The following is a 12,986-nucleotide window of genomic DNA, read 5'->3' on the forward strand; positions in this document are numbered from 1 at the left end:
CTTACTGATTGTTATCTATGTGTGTGTGTGTCTATGTGTGTGTGTATTCTTTTCTAAGTCCTAGTTCTTTCATTGTTTCGTTCTATGTAGACATTAAAGCTTTGGCCTATAATTGCATTTTATTTTGCACATAAATTTTATGTGGCCACATGTACCCCTATTTTCTTTTGTAATTTCCTTTGTTTATTTTGTTTGTTTAATAAGTCTTTTTGGACAGGCCTTGTGGCTCAGAGGTTGTAACGCTGCTACTTGGGACGCCCACATCCCATATCAGTGTGCCTGGGTTCAAGTGCCAGCTTCTTTGTTTCTGATTTAGCTTCCTCCTAATGCACATGCTGGGAGGCAACAGATGATGGCTCAAGTATTGGGGTCCCTGACACCCATGTAAGAAACCTACATGGAGTTCTGTCTCCTGGCTTCAGCCTGGCCAGCTCTGGCTGTTTGTGAGCATCTGGGGACTATCTCTGGTGCTCTGCCTTTCAAATAAATAAAAATGAATATACTTTTTAAAACCTCGCTTATTTCTTTAAAAAAAATTGAACTCTTTTACTTGGAGAAGGAGAAGGGGAAGGGGAGACTGACTATTTGGGTGCAGGGGCAGCATGTGCAAAGACCCCGTGGAGAGAGTATGGAGGGGATGAAGGTCGGGGAGGCTGGAGCAGCAAGTACGAAAGAGAACAAGAAGGAAACAGGAGGCAGAAGCCAGACTGTAAGGGGCCTCATGGGCCTTGATAGGCAGTCTCTGATCTTTATTTGAAGAGCAAAAAGAACGTCAAGAGGGTTTCAGATGAGAACATCAGATGTGCCCTTGACTGACCTCTGGAAGCAGGCAGTGACTTGCTTCAAATGCTGGACACATAGGAGGCCCCTGGGCCTGCAAGGTAGGAAACAAGCCCTGTGCAGCCAGCCCTCCGGTGTCTCCTCAAGGACACTGACCCTGGGGAGGAAATGTCCTTCCTCCCTGGAGCAGTAGGAGGGTGGGGATGGGGCAGAGCCTCTCTCCTCCATTTCAACACCCGCTTCCTGCCAGTCTGCAAGTGCGAGTAGAATCCCGGGTGTCTTAGATGCTCAGCCTAACAGAGTGAGATCATTGTTGTGTTGTTGGCATGATTTTTGGGAAACAAACTCGGAGAAGCTGACAGTTTGCTCAAAAGTTCTGGTTCTCCTTTTCTCTGTGTTTGGCTGTTTTTAGGACTTGGGTTCCTGGAACTTTGGAGGGGCTCACTGAGTGTTTAAGGGGTGCATCAGTGGACGAGTAACCTGGTTTCGCATACACTGCAGGCCTTTGTCCCCTGCACTCCCAGCCTGCAGACCTTCTTCTGACAGGCAGTGCTCCTGCGTTCCAGAGATGCCGTGTGCCTTTCAGGAAGTAGCTTCCCTTCCGTGGGCCTCAGAATCTCCATACCAGAGCAGGGAGCAGGATGACTCGATTAGGCCCACGTGGATTCATAGTTCTACAGATCTCACATCTTTTATTTTGTAACGGCTCTAGCCTTGTTGAGGATGTATTTATCAAGCTCAGCACAGGGGTGAGGACAGAGATGGGACCCCCACCCCACCCCAGTTCTGTTATTGTTTCCCACCCCAGGGCTTCTGGGCTTTTGCTGTAATTGGATCCAACATTCAACATGCAAGGCCTCCTTTCTGCAGCTGCTCACAGCTCTGCCAGCCTCTAGCCTTGGGCAGCTGACTGCTCTTTTGTTTATCTTCCATGCCTAGGCTGCTCAACTGGGGACCCCAAGGGCCCACGGTGGCTCCCGGGACAGTCAGCATGTTCTCCCTTCTGGGGTGAACCTGTTCAAGACTGGCAGGATGACAGCGCCCTTTGTGCAGTCACACTCACACTCAGTAACACACAACACCATGGAAACAAAAAACACACAGTGAACCCTCAGCAAAGCAGGTTTCTTAGCAACTTCACAGCCTTTGTTCATGAGCTACTTGGAATTGAAGTGGCGTATGATCTCCTGCCAGCCTGTGCCTGGGGATAGAGGGTGGGGATGGCAGGTCTGCCTTTGCCAGAGTGGAGAGCTGAGCTCCCTCCCACCATCGCCTGTCAGTCAGCCTAAGAAGCAGACGCCTGAATTCTGGGTTTGTGCAGTTCTGGGAACGAACCTGCTGTGGTTTCCTCATAACTCCATCCACAGAATCCCAGGGCTTGGTCAGTTAACCAGCAGTGAAACCTGTACTGTGTCCATGGCAGTTCCCATGCTCTGTGCCCATAGCAGGCAGTCCCAGCCCTCTATCCTAGGCCCTGGAAATACCAAGATGAGTAAGGGACATCTGTGGCTTCCATTGCCTGTGATGAGAACTGGCACCCAGAGAAGTAATCAGAATCATTTGATTGCTGCTGCCCAGTTAGTCTGCTCCACATGGTTTCAGGAGGTCAACGCCAACTCTGTGTCAGCCACCATTTTCCTCCCGGCTCTTAGCAGAACTGATTTGCACCTCTGAAACTGTTGAGCTGCTGGTGAACCAACCAAATGGAATTTTAGTTTGGTAGAATTTATCAGTAATCCTATTCTTCACATCACTCTTATTTGCATATTTGGTTATGACCAAAATAAAACAGCTTTCAAGGGCTCACTTTTCCACTCAGACTTACAAATGACTCATCCGTAAACCAAGGCTTATTCTTTTTTTTTTTTTTTCATGAACTTTAGAACTTCCCCTTGTGTAAAATAATTATGTGACGTCTTCTAGTATCAGCTAAAGTATTGCACAGGGAAAGTTTATTTGATAAACTGACATGAATGAAATGGAAAGAGGGGGCCAGTGCTGTGGCACAGTGGGCTAAGCCTCCACCTGTGGCATTGGCATCCTATATGGGCACCAGTTCTAATCCTAGCTGCTCCTCTTCTGATTGAGCTTTCTGCTAAGGCCTGGGTAAGCAGAAGATGGCCCAAGTCCTTGGGCACCTGCACCCTCATGGGAGACTCAGAAGAAGCTCCTGGCTCCCGGCTTCAGATCAGCCCAGTTCCAGCTGTTGCGGCTATTTGGGGAGTGAACCAGTGAATGGATGACCTTTCTCTCTGTCTCTCCTTCTTTCTGTAACTCTGCTTATCAAATAATTAAATTTTTAAAAAATGGAAAGAGAAGAGGACCAACAGACTGAGGGCATTTCCCATGAAGCATACACAATCCCCTTCTTCCATTCATAACTTAATTTGGAAAATGTAAACACTTTAAAAGCACAAAAGTCAAAAGAATAAATTGATTTTATTTAAAAAAAAAAAGGCACATCTGTTCCTTGGGAATAAAAAATGGCATCACATTTCCAACTGGGGCCGGTGCTGTGGCACAGCATGTTGAAGCCCTGACCTGAAGTGCCAGCATTCCATATGAGTGCCGGTTCTAGTCCCGGCTGCTCCTCTTCCGATCCAGCTCTCTGCTATGGCCTGAGAAATCAGTAGAAGATGGCCCAGGTCCTTGGACCCCTGCAGCCACATGGGAGATCCAGAATAAACTCCTGGCTCCTGACTTCGGATCGGCGCAGCTCCAGCCATTGCAGCCATCTGGGGAGTGAACCAGCAGATGGAAGACCTCTCTCTCTGTCTCTACCTCTCTCTGTAACTCTGTCTTTCAAATAAATAAAATAAACCTTTAAAAATAAATAAATAAAAACATTTCCAACTACACCTGCATTCTTAGACACAACCTATGAGGATATTTTGCCATCCTTTCGAGTACATATATAGCTTCAATTTGATGATTTTCCTTGATAAATCAAAGGACCAGCAACCGCTTAAGAACATCCAATAAGCTAAAAATGTTTTCCTTTCAATAAATTGAATGATTTCTACCTTTATATCAAGAAGTAATAAGACATTCCTTTTTAAACAACTTTATTGAGATATAATTCTCATACTATATAATTCATCCATTTAAAAATTTGGGACTGGCATCTGGTGCTGTAGTGAAGATGCCACTTGGGCTGCCCCCATACCATATCAGAGTGCTTGATTCAAGCACCAGCTACTTGACTTCTGATCCAGCTTCCTGCTAATGCTTACTCGGGTGCAGAAGATGATGGCTCATGTACTTGGGTCCGTGCCTTCTATGTGGGAGACCCATATTGAATTCCTGAATTCTGACTTTGGCCTGGCCTAGCCCTGACTTGCAGGTATTTGGGAAGTGAATCAGTGGATGGAAGACCTCTATCTTTTTGTCTCTCTGACTTTCAAATAAATAAATAAATAGGTTAATTTTTAAAAATGGACAGTTCAGCACTTTCAGTGTGGTTACAAGGCTGTGCAGTCATCACCATTATTCTTGTGCCCCCCCAAAAGAAACCTTGTATCTGTAATAGTCACTTCCACTCTACCCCTCCTATTCCTTCAGCTCCTGGACCTACTCTACTTTCTGTCCTAATGCATTTGCCTTTCCTGGACTCTTTATCCCAACAGAGTCGTACAATGTGTCGTGTTCTGTGACTGCATGCTTTTATTTAGCACAGTACGCTCAGGTCCATCCATATTGCAGCATGTGTCAGTTCTTCATTCCATTGTGTTGCCAACTAACATACCATGACCTAGATCAATGACATCTTGTTTATCCATTTATCAGTTGATGGGCAGTTGTGTCCACCTTTTGACTATTATGAATAATGCTACTAAGAAAATTCACATACAAGTGTCTGTGGGGATGTATGGATTCATTCCTCTTGGGAGAATACTTGGAATTGCTAAGTATTATATTCACTCTCAGTGTATAATTTTGAGGAATTGCTAAGTTACTTTCCAAAGTGGCTTCAGCACCAGCAATGGATGTGGACTTGAATTTATCCACCTCTTTATCAACTTGTTATTGTCTGTCTATTACTGGTTACAGCCATCCTGGAAAGTGTGAAGTAGTATTGCATTATTATTTTGATTTTTATTTCTCTGATTACTCATGATGTTGAGCATCTTTTCATGGGCTTATTGGCTATTTGTTTAGAAATGTCTATTCAAAACCTTTGCCCACTTTGTTATTAGATTGTCTCTTTGTTAATGAATTTTAAGAGTTCTTTGGATGCAGATGGTCCCCAGCCTATGATAGCTCAACTTAATGATTTTTCAGCTCTGCAGTGGTGCAAAAGCCATACGCAGTCAGTAGAAATTTTGAAGTTTGGTTTTTTTCCTGAACAATATGCAACACAATACTCTCTTGTGATGCTGGGTGGCAGCAGTGAGCTGCAGCGCGATGTCAGGCCGGCAATCACAGGGGCTCACGATCCATACCCTAGAGGGCGCTGTGTTGCTCAGCTACGATGTTGGATAGGTTAGGGGATATTAAACGCATTTCTTAATTTTTGAAGATATTTATTTATTTATTTTGATAGAGTTACAGAGAGAGAGGGAGAGACAGATAGATCTTTCATCCACTAGTTCACTTCCCAGACGGCTACACTGGGCGAGGCGAAAGCCAGGAGCCAGGAGCTTCATCCAGGTCTACCATGTGGGTGGCAGGGGCCCCAAACACTTAGGCCATCTTCTACCACTTTTCCCAGGCCATTAGCAGGGAGCCGGGTCAGAAGTGGAGCAGCCAGGACAGGAACTCCCCTGTAGGTATTTGGTGTTGCCAGCAGCTTAACCCACTATGCTACAATATCAGCCCCTTAAATGCATTTTTAATTTAAGGTATTTTCAATCTGATCAGTTTGTCAAGTTATAACTCCTTCACAAAGTAGAGAAATACATATTCTGAATACTAGTCCCTTATCAACATTTTCTCATTCTGTGTGTTTGCTTGCTTGATTTACACATACTTCTTATCACTACTATTAGTACTTTCATTTTTCCATCTCACAACTTAAAAAAAAAAAATGAAGAGATGGCTGGTGCTGTGGGATGGTAGGTTAAGCATCTGCCAGCAGTGCTAGCATACTATATGCACACCAGTTCTAGTCTTGGCTGCTCCATTTCCAATCTAACTCCCTGCTGATGTCCTGGGAAAGCAGTAGAAGATGGTATAAGTGCTTGGGCCCCTGCTCCCACTTGGGAGACCTGAAAGAAACTCCAGGCTCCTGGCCGGCACCGCGGCTCACTAGGCTAATCCTCCGCATTGCGGCGCCGGCACACCGGGTTCTAGTCCTGGTCGGGGTGCCAGATTCTGTCCCGGTTGCCCCTCTTCCAGGCCAGCTCTCTGCCCAGCTCTCTGCTATGGCCCAGGAGTGCAGTGGAGGATGGCCCAAGTACTTGGGCCCTGCACCCCATGGGAGACCAGGAGAAGTACCTGGCTCCTGCCATCAGATCAGCACGGTGCGCTTGCCACAGCGCCGGCCACGGCGGCCATTGGAGGGTGAACCAACGGCAAAGGAAGACCTTTCTCTCTGTCTCTCTCTCTCACTGTCCACTCTGCCTGTCAAAAAAAAAAAAAAAAAAAAAAACCAAAACAAAAAAAAAAACACAACTCCAGGCTCCTGACTTTGGATTGGCCCAGCTCTCCGTTGTGGCCATTTGGGGAGTGAACCAGTGTATGGAAGAACTTTGTCTCTCTCTCTCTGTAACTCTGACTCTTGAGTAAATGAATAAATCTTTTTAAAAAAAGAAAGAAGTTAAGGTCACCAAAAATTTAAAAAAAAAATAAAGAGAGGATGCAGTAAAATATGCAAGTACAGACTTTACACAGATTTAACTAGAGACGACATACGTGGAAACTGAACAACAGGCTAAGCGACACCACCCTGCCACCTTGCAGTATGATAGCTCCTTTTCTAACATGCAGAAATCTGAACTCAGGATGCAATGGAAGCTTAGGAGTATCACCAGAGAATGTTTGCAATCATTACTACCTATTACTGATCTCTAATTGTGTTCAAGACACTGTGCTAAGCACTTTGCATTTGAGTTTCACAGGCGCCCTAGTATAGGAATGCTGCTTTCACCCCATTTTGCAGATGAAGAAAACAGACTTATGAGTTTAAGTCTTGCAGCTACTCAAACCATGTGCTGCTGGAGTCCAGAGCCCTTGCTCTTACCCATGTGCCAGTAGCTGCTGTACCTGTGAAGACCCAGACTGCAGGCCAGCACCAGAGCTAGAGGAAGCTTCCACAGGTGCTCAGCACGGTGAGGAAGATAATTGCAAAACTGTGCTAAATTTATTCCACTTAAATGGCTGCCATTCGTCCTGAGATGATTCCCAATTTTTTGGTATCCAATATTCCCTTTAAAAAATAAGAGTACATGGATAAAGCGTTTTCTTCTTAGTAGTATTATGAAAGAAATAGGCACATGGTAAAAAAAAAAATCCAAATAGGAAAAGGATTATAAAATTAAAAATAAAAATTCTGTCTGCATTTCCTCTCCTGACCCACAGCATCCAGCCTGAGCACAACCACAGTTGCTGGCTTGTTGTATATCCTTTGTTGTGTGTGTGTAAACTCTTAGAGAAATAGAATTGAAATTACAAGTCTTATGCTGTTTTGTATCTTAGTTTTTATGCTTAATAAACATCTTGGTATAGTTGGGTATATTTAAATTCATTTATCAAAAAATACACTCTGTTATTCACTAGACCTGGAAAATTATTGATCTATATGCTGCGGCCAAAGCAACAAGACAGATATAGTTTCAGCCTTTGTGTAGCTTATATTGTGACAGTTGCAGAACAACAAAACAAACAGAATAACTGCAAGCAGTGAGAAACGCTCATAAGACACTGCATAGAGAACAGTGGTGGCCAGGGCTGGGGGAGTCTAACTTCTTTTAATCAGTGAAGGCAGTCCCCGGTGGAGAGCTTTAAATCAAGTCCTATAGGTTAGATCCAACCAAAAGAGGAGCAAGGGGGAATAGCATTCCTGGGAAAGGAAACAGCAGAAACTTTGAGGTAGGAAGGAGCTTAAGGAAGAATAACAGCTGACACATAACGGGGCAGAGACAGCAGGAAGCAGGGTGAGAATGCTGCCCCGGGAAGCTGCGAACGGTGTTGCATGCCCGGTGTGGTTCCTGTAGATGCTCACTGGGTAGACCGGCTCTTCAGGCCGAAGAGGAGAGTGGCCAAGGCTGGACTGCTGGTCGTGGGAAATGGAGGAAGGAAATGAAGAAAGGACTTGAAGGTTACTGTCTAGAGTTCAAAGCAGAGATCTAAGCCAGAGCTATAAAGTTGAGAGTTATCAACCTGCAGTTTTAAACCTCTACAGATAGGGTAAGGTATGGAAAGGAATGTGACAGATACTGATTCAAGTTGCCCTTTTAAAACCTAGATTTTTCTTAAAGCCTTTAAGTTCAACTTACAAGCTTTCTGCTTCTATTTTAAAACTAGTAATTTTTCAAATAAAGATAAGAACAATCACTTTCAGTTCTTTGATTAGTGTTGAATTAATTCTCAAGTTTAATAGACTCAATCCTCCTTAAATATTTAATAGGTTTACTGCCTTAATTAATCAAATTTCCTTAGTCATTTCAAACTACAATTATGAATTTAATATGACTGATTTTCTCAAATACTTTAACTGCTCAAGAGGGCAGTCTTACTCATCTAAAAAAGCAAAATGTTTCTAAGCAGGGGCAGGCACTGTGGCGGAGCAGGTAAAGCTGCCGCCTGCACTGCCCACATCCCATATGGGTGCTCTGCTTCCAATACAGCTACCTGCTAATGCGCCTGGGAAAGCAGCAGAGGATGGCCCAAGTCGTTAGGGCTCTGCACCCATGTGGGAGACCCAGAGGAAGCTCTTGGCTCCTGGCTTCAGATCGGCTCAGTTCTGGGAGTTGCAGCCTTTTGGGGACTTAACCAGCAGATGGGAGATCTCTCTATCTCTCCCTCTTTCTCTAACTCTGCCTTTCAAATAAATGAAATAAGTATTTTTAAAAAAATGTTTCTAAGCAGTTAAACAATTGTTTGAGTTAATTACCTAAACTTATAAATGTAACAAATCAGAATCTTTTGGCTGTTTCTAGAACCTCAGATCCTACACAAAGCAGAACAAAGATTACAGAAGCAGTACAGCCATTTGGCACAGTGGTTAAGATGCCACTTAAGATGCTGTGTCCCATACTGGAGTGTCTTGGTTCTGGTCCTGGCTCTGCTCCCAATTCCAGCCTCATGCTAATGCAGAACCTGGAAGGCAGTAGGTGATGGGTCAAGTAAATGATTTCATACTACCCAAGTGAGAGAACTGGAGTGCACTTCCAGCTCCCAGCTTTGGCCCTGGCCAGTTCCAGTCTTTGCAGGCATTTGGGGAGTGAACCAGTGTTCATTGCTCTGACTTCCAAAGAAATAAAAATAAACTTTTTTAGTTTTTTTTCTGAAACATTTATGTATTTATTTGAAAAGCAAAGACAGAAAGAGAGAGACCTTCCATTGGTTGATTCACTCCCCAGATGGCCCCAACAGCCCAGGGTTGGGCTAGGTTGAAGCCAGGAGCCTGGAACTCCATCTGGGTCTCCCACATGAGTGGCAGGGAACCAAGTATTTGGGCTGTCTTCTGCTGTCTTCCCAGGCTGATTGGCAGGGAGCTGGATCAGAAATGGAGCGGCCAGGACTTGAACTGCTGCACGTATGGGATGCCAGGATCACAGGTGGCAGCCTAACCTGCTACACCACAGCGCTGGCCTCAAATAACCATTTTTTAAAGGCTGCAGGAAACCAGTTTGAGTCAGATCAGATTTTTTTAAATCATCTAATTTTACTTAAATGTAGATTAATTTGATGGGTTTTTTTAAAGTTTTATTTATTTGACAGGCACAGTTACAGAGAGAGGAAGAGACAGAGGGAAAGGTCTTCCATCCACTGGTTCACTCCCCAAATGGCTGCAGTGGCCAGAGCTGGGCTGATCTGAAACCAGGAGCCAGGAGTTTCTTCCAGGTCGCCGACATGGGTGCGGGGGCCCAAGGACTTGGGCCATCTTCTACTGCTTTCCCAGGCCACAGCAGATAGCTGGATGGAAAGAGGAGCAGCTAGTTGAGGAACTGGTGACCATATGGGTTGCTGACATCAAAGGCAGAGGCTTAACCTGCTAGGCCATAGCACCAGCCCCTTGATGTGTTTTAAAATGTTGATTTCTGATCCCCATACTATTTCCACCAAAATTTTATTTAGTAGATCTGGGATGGGACCTGGAAATTTGTAAATTTGTCTTGAAACCTCCCAGTGTGATGGTGATGTGGAGCTAGGTTTGACCATAGGAACCTAGAAGTTTTTTTTTTTTTTTTTTTTTTTTTTTTGACAGGCAGAGTGGACAGTGAGAGAGAGAGACAGAGAGAAAGGTCTTCCTTTGCCGTTGGTTCACCCTCCAATGGCCGCCGCGGCCGGCGCGCTGCGGCCAGCGCACCGCGCTGATCCGATGGCAGGAGCCAGGTGCTTTTCCTGGTGTCCCATGGGGTGCAGGGCCCAAGCACCTGGGCCATCCTCCACTGCACTCCCTGGCCACAGCAGAGAGCTGGCCTGGAAGAGGGGCAACCGGGACAGAATCCGGCTCCCCGACCGGGACTAGAACCCGGTGTGCCGGCGCCGCTAGGCGGAGGATTAGCCTAGTGAGCCGCGGCGCCGGCCCTGGAAGTATTTTCTTTGAAGACGTGAGTGATACACCTTCTATTGAAGATGGTGGCAGTTTCTGCAACCCAAGCTGCCGGGAACACTGTCGAAATTCAGACACTTGACCAACAGCAAAATGCCAAGTCTGCAGTGATCCCCGGGTCAGAACCTATAGGTTTTTGCAGTCTATGTTAGACAGAATTCTCCAGAGAAAGAGAGCCAAAATTAACCAGCACGTATCTCCAGAGTTTAGTAGATGAGGAAATTCTAACAAGAGGTGTGGCGGGGTTGGTGCTGTGGTGTAGCAGGTAAAGCCGCCACCTACGGTGCTCCACTTCTGATCCAGCTCTCTGCTATAGCCTGGGAAAGCAGTAGAAGATGGCCCAAGTGCTTGGGCCCCTGCACCCATGTGGGAGACCCAGAAGAAGAAACTCCTGGCTCCTAGATTCGGATCAGCGCAGCTCCAGCTGTTGCAGCCATCTGGGGAGTAAACCCAAGACACCCCTTTCTCTCTCTGCCTTTCAGATAAATAAATTTAAAATAAATAATATTTTTTAAAAAAGAGGTGTGGCAGAAATGGCTGGTTGTGCCCTAGATAATAGTGAACTGTACTACAGCATCACTACAGTATTTGAAATGTTATAGAGCCATTAAAAATGGCAACTGTGAAAGCTACATCATAACATGGGAAAAGATGCCAATCAGGCATTCCTTAAAGACTACAAAATTATACAGAAAGGATGGGCAACAGCCAGGGTTCCAGATCCTGAAAGCTGGGTGCTAGGATTCCTTTTTCTACTGGCAAAGATCAGGGTGACAGGTGCAGGGTATCTGTTCTCCCAATTAATGCTGGGGTACAGAGCAGGAGGACATGCTGGGAAAACCCTGTTCTCTGCAGAGTGGAGATGAGAGCACCAGGCAGGGGTGAAACTGGCCAGAGCCGAGGCACTGCAGACCATTCTGGTCATTTTTAGTACTGAGCCAGAAAAGGTTCAGAGACATGTCTCGTCCCCTTCCTGAGAGACAGGACATGTCTCTCAACTGAAGTAGGCAGGCATACTGGAAGACCATGCCTTCACCACGCCCCTGTGTGACATCATGCCCCTACCTGATCCCTTTGCCACGCCCCTGTGTGGCCTCATTCCCCTACATGGCCACACCTGGGTGCCCACCAGCCAATCAGGTTAATTAACCACTCCCCTTTGGAAGTGGGTTAAAAGCCGGGACATAGTGTGGCTTGGTCCGCTCTTCTTCCCTGGCCTCTTGTCAGGAGGGGGCTTGCTGTAGCCCCCACGCCTCCAGGGTGCTTGGCCTCTGGGCCATGTGCTCTAGGCTTCCTGGCCCAGATACAGGCCTAGATGCTCCTCCACGTGGCTGGTTCCTGGTGCTTGGTATGAACCCCTTTTTACCACCTCTCTCTTAAATAAAGCTCTTTCTCCTCTCACTAAATAAAAGCTTAAAATGTACCATGCTGCCTCATTTATCTGTGCCGGTATTTAGATTTCTTCTCTAAATATTAGGCAAGAACCCTCTTGGGCTTATCAGTATCGGGGATTTAGTAATAAGCCCGTGGTGAAATCGTATGGCACCCTAAATTCCGGTAGTAGATGTGGCACCCCAGATAGCATTTCTAGGGAACTTTAAGGGGCCACATTTCAGTGTAAATTTTAGGGGGTCTTGTACGATTTCACAACCATCCCCCTCCCAAGCAACTCTCCTGACCCCCACTTTTGAGGTAATTAAAAAAAAAAAAAGGGATGGGCAAAAGCATGAGCCACCGGCCACACACACGTATCTGTAAAAGCTGGGAATGTCAATCTGGGGTCTAATCGGGAAAGAAAAACCACATGGTATTTTGAACAGGGAAATATTAATATAAAGGTTTATTCATTATAACTGGTTGCCTAGTAAGAAAAGAGAACTGTAGAGGTCACAGTAATAGCAGATAGGAGGAAGAGCCACCACCCCGATTGCTGACACAGAGCCCCCAAGCCAAAGGGCCTGCTGCCCTCAGCCAGGGGCAGCTGGTGCTGAAGAGGCTGTGTGCCACAGTGTCATAGCACTGAATACAAATAGTGTTTTGAAAAAGATGTAAGTAAATGTGGGAAACGTAGAGCTTCTGTCCATTCCAATTGACTTCAGAACCAACAACACACACTTGCTTATTCGGACATCCAGCTGTTTTTAGAATCTACAGCTGAATTCCCCAGTTGAAGGATATTAGGGCAAAGCTTGTATTTCATCCTCCCCCTGTAGCCAGGTTTACACTGGGTATATACCATGTGTTCAATAATTTACTTTTGAATATATGAACTCTAAGGGAGAACTCCTAGTGAACTGATTTTTTTCTACTGTGAAAGCAAAAAAAAAAAAGTGTTTATTAGGGAAATGCAAAGGTAGAAGAAAAGTATTAACAGTATTTCTGCTATCCAGAAATAATCACAATTAGTATTTCAGTGTATTTCTTAAGCACAAATAGTGTGTTTTTTTTTTTTTTACAGATTTATTTATTTATTTGAAGGGTAGGGTGA

This window comes from Oryctolagus cuniculus, chromosome 6, assembly GCF_964237555.1.
Source record: "Oryctolagus cuniculus chromosome 6, mOryCun1.1, whole genome shotgun sequence".
NCBI lineage: Eukaryota > Metazoa > Chordata > Mammalia > Lagomorpha > Leporidae > Oryctolagus > Oryctolagus cuniculus.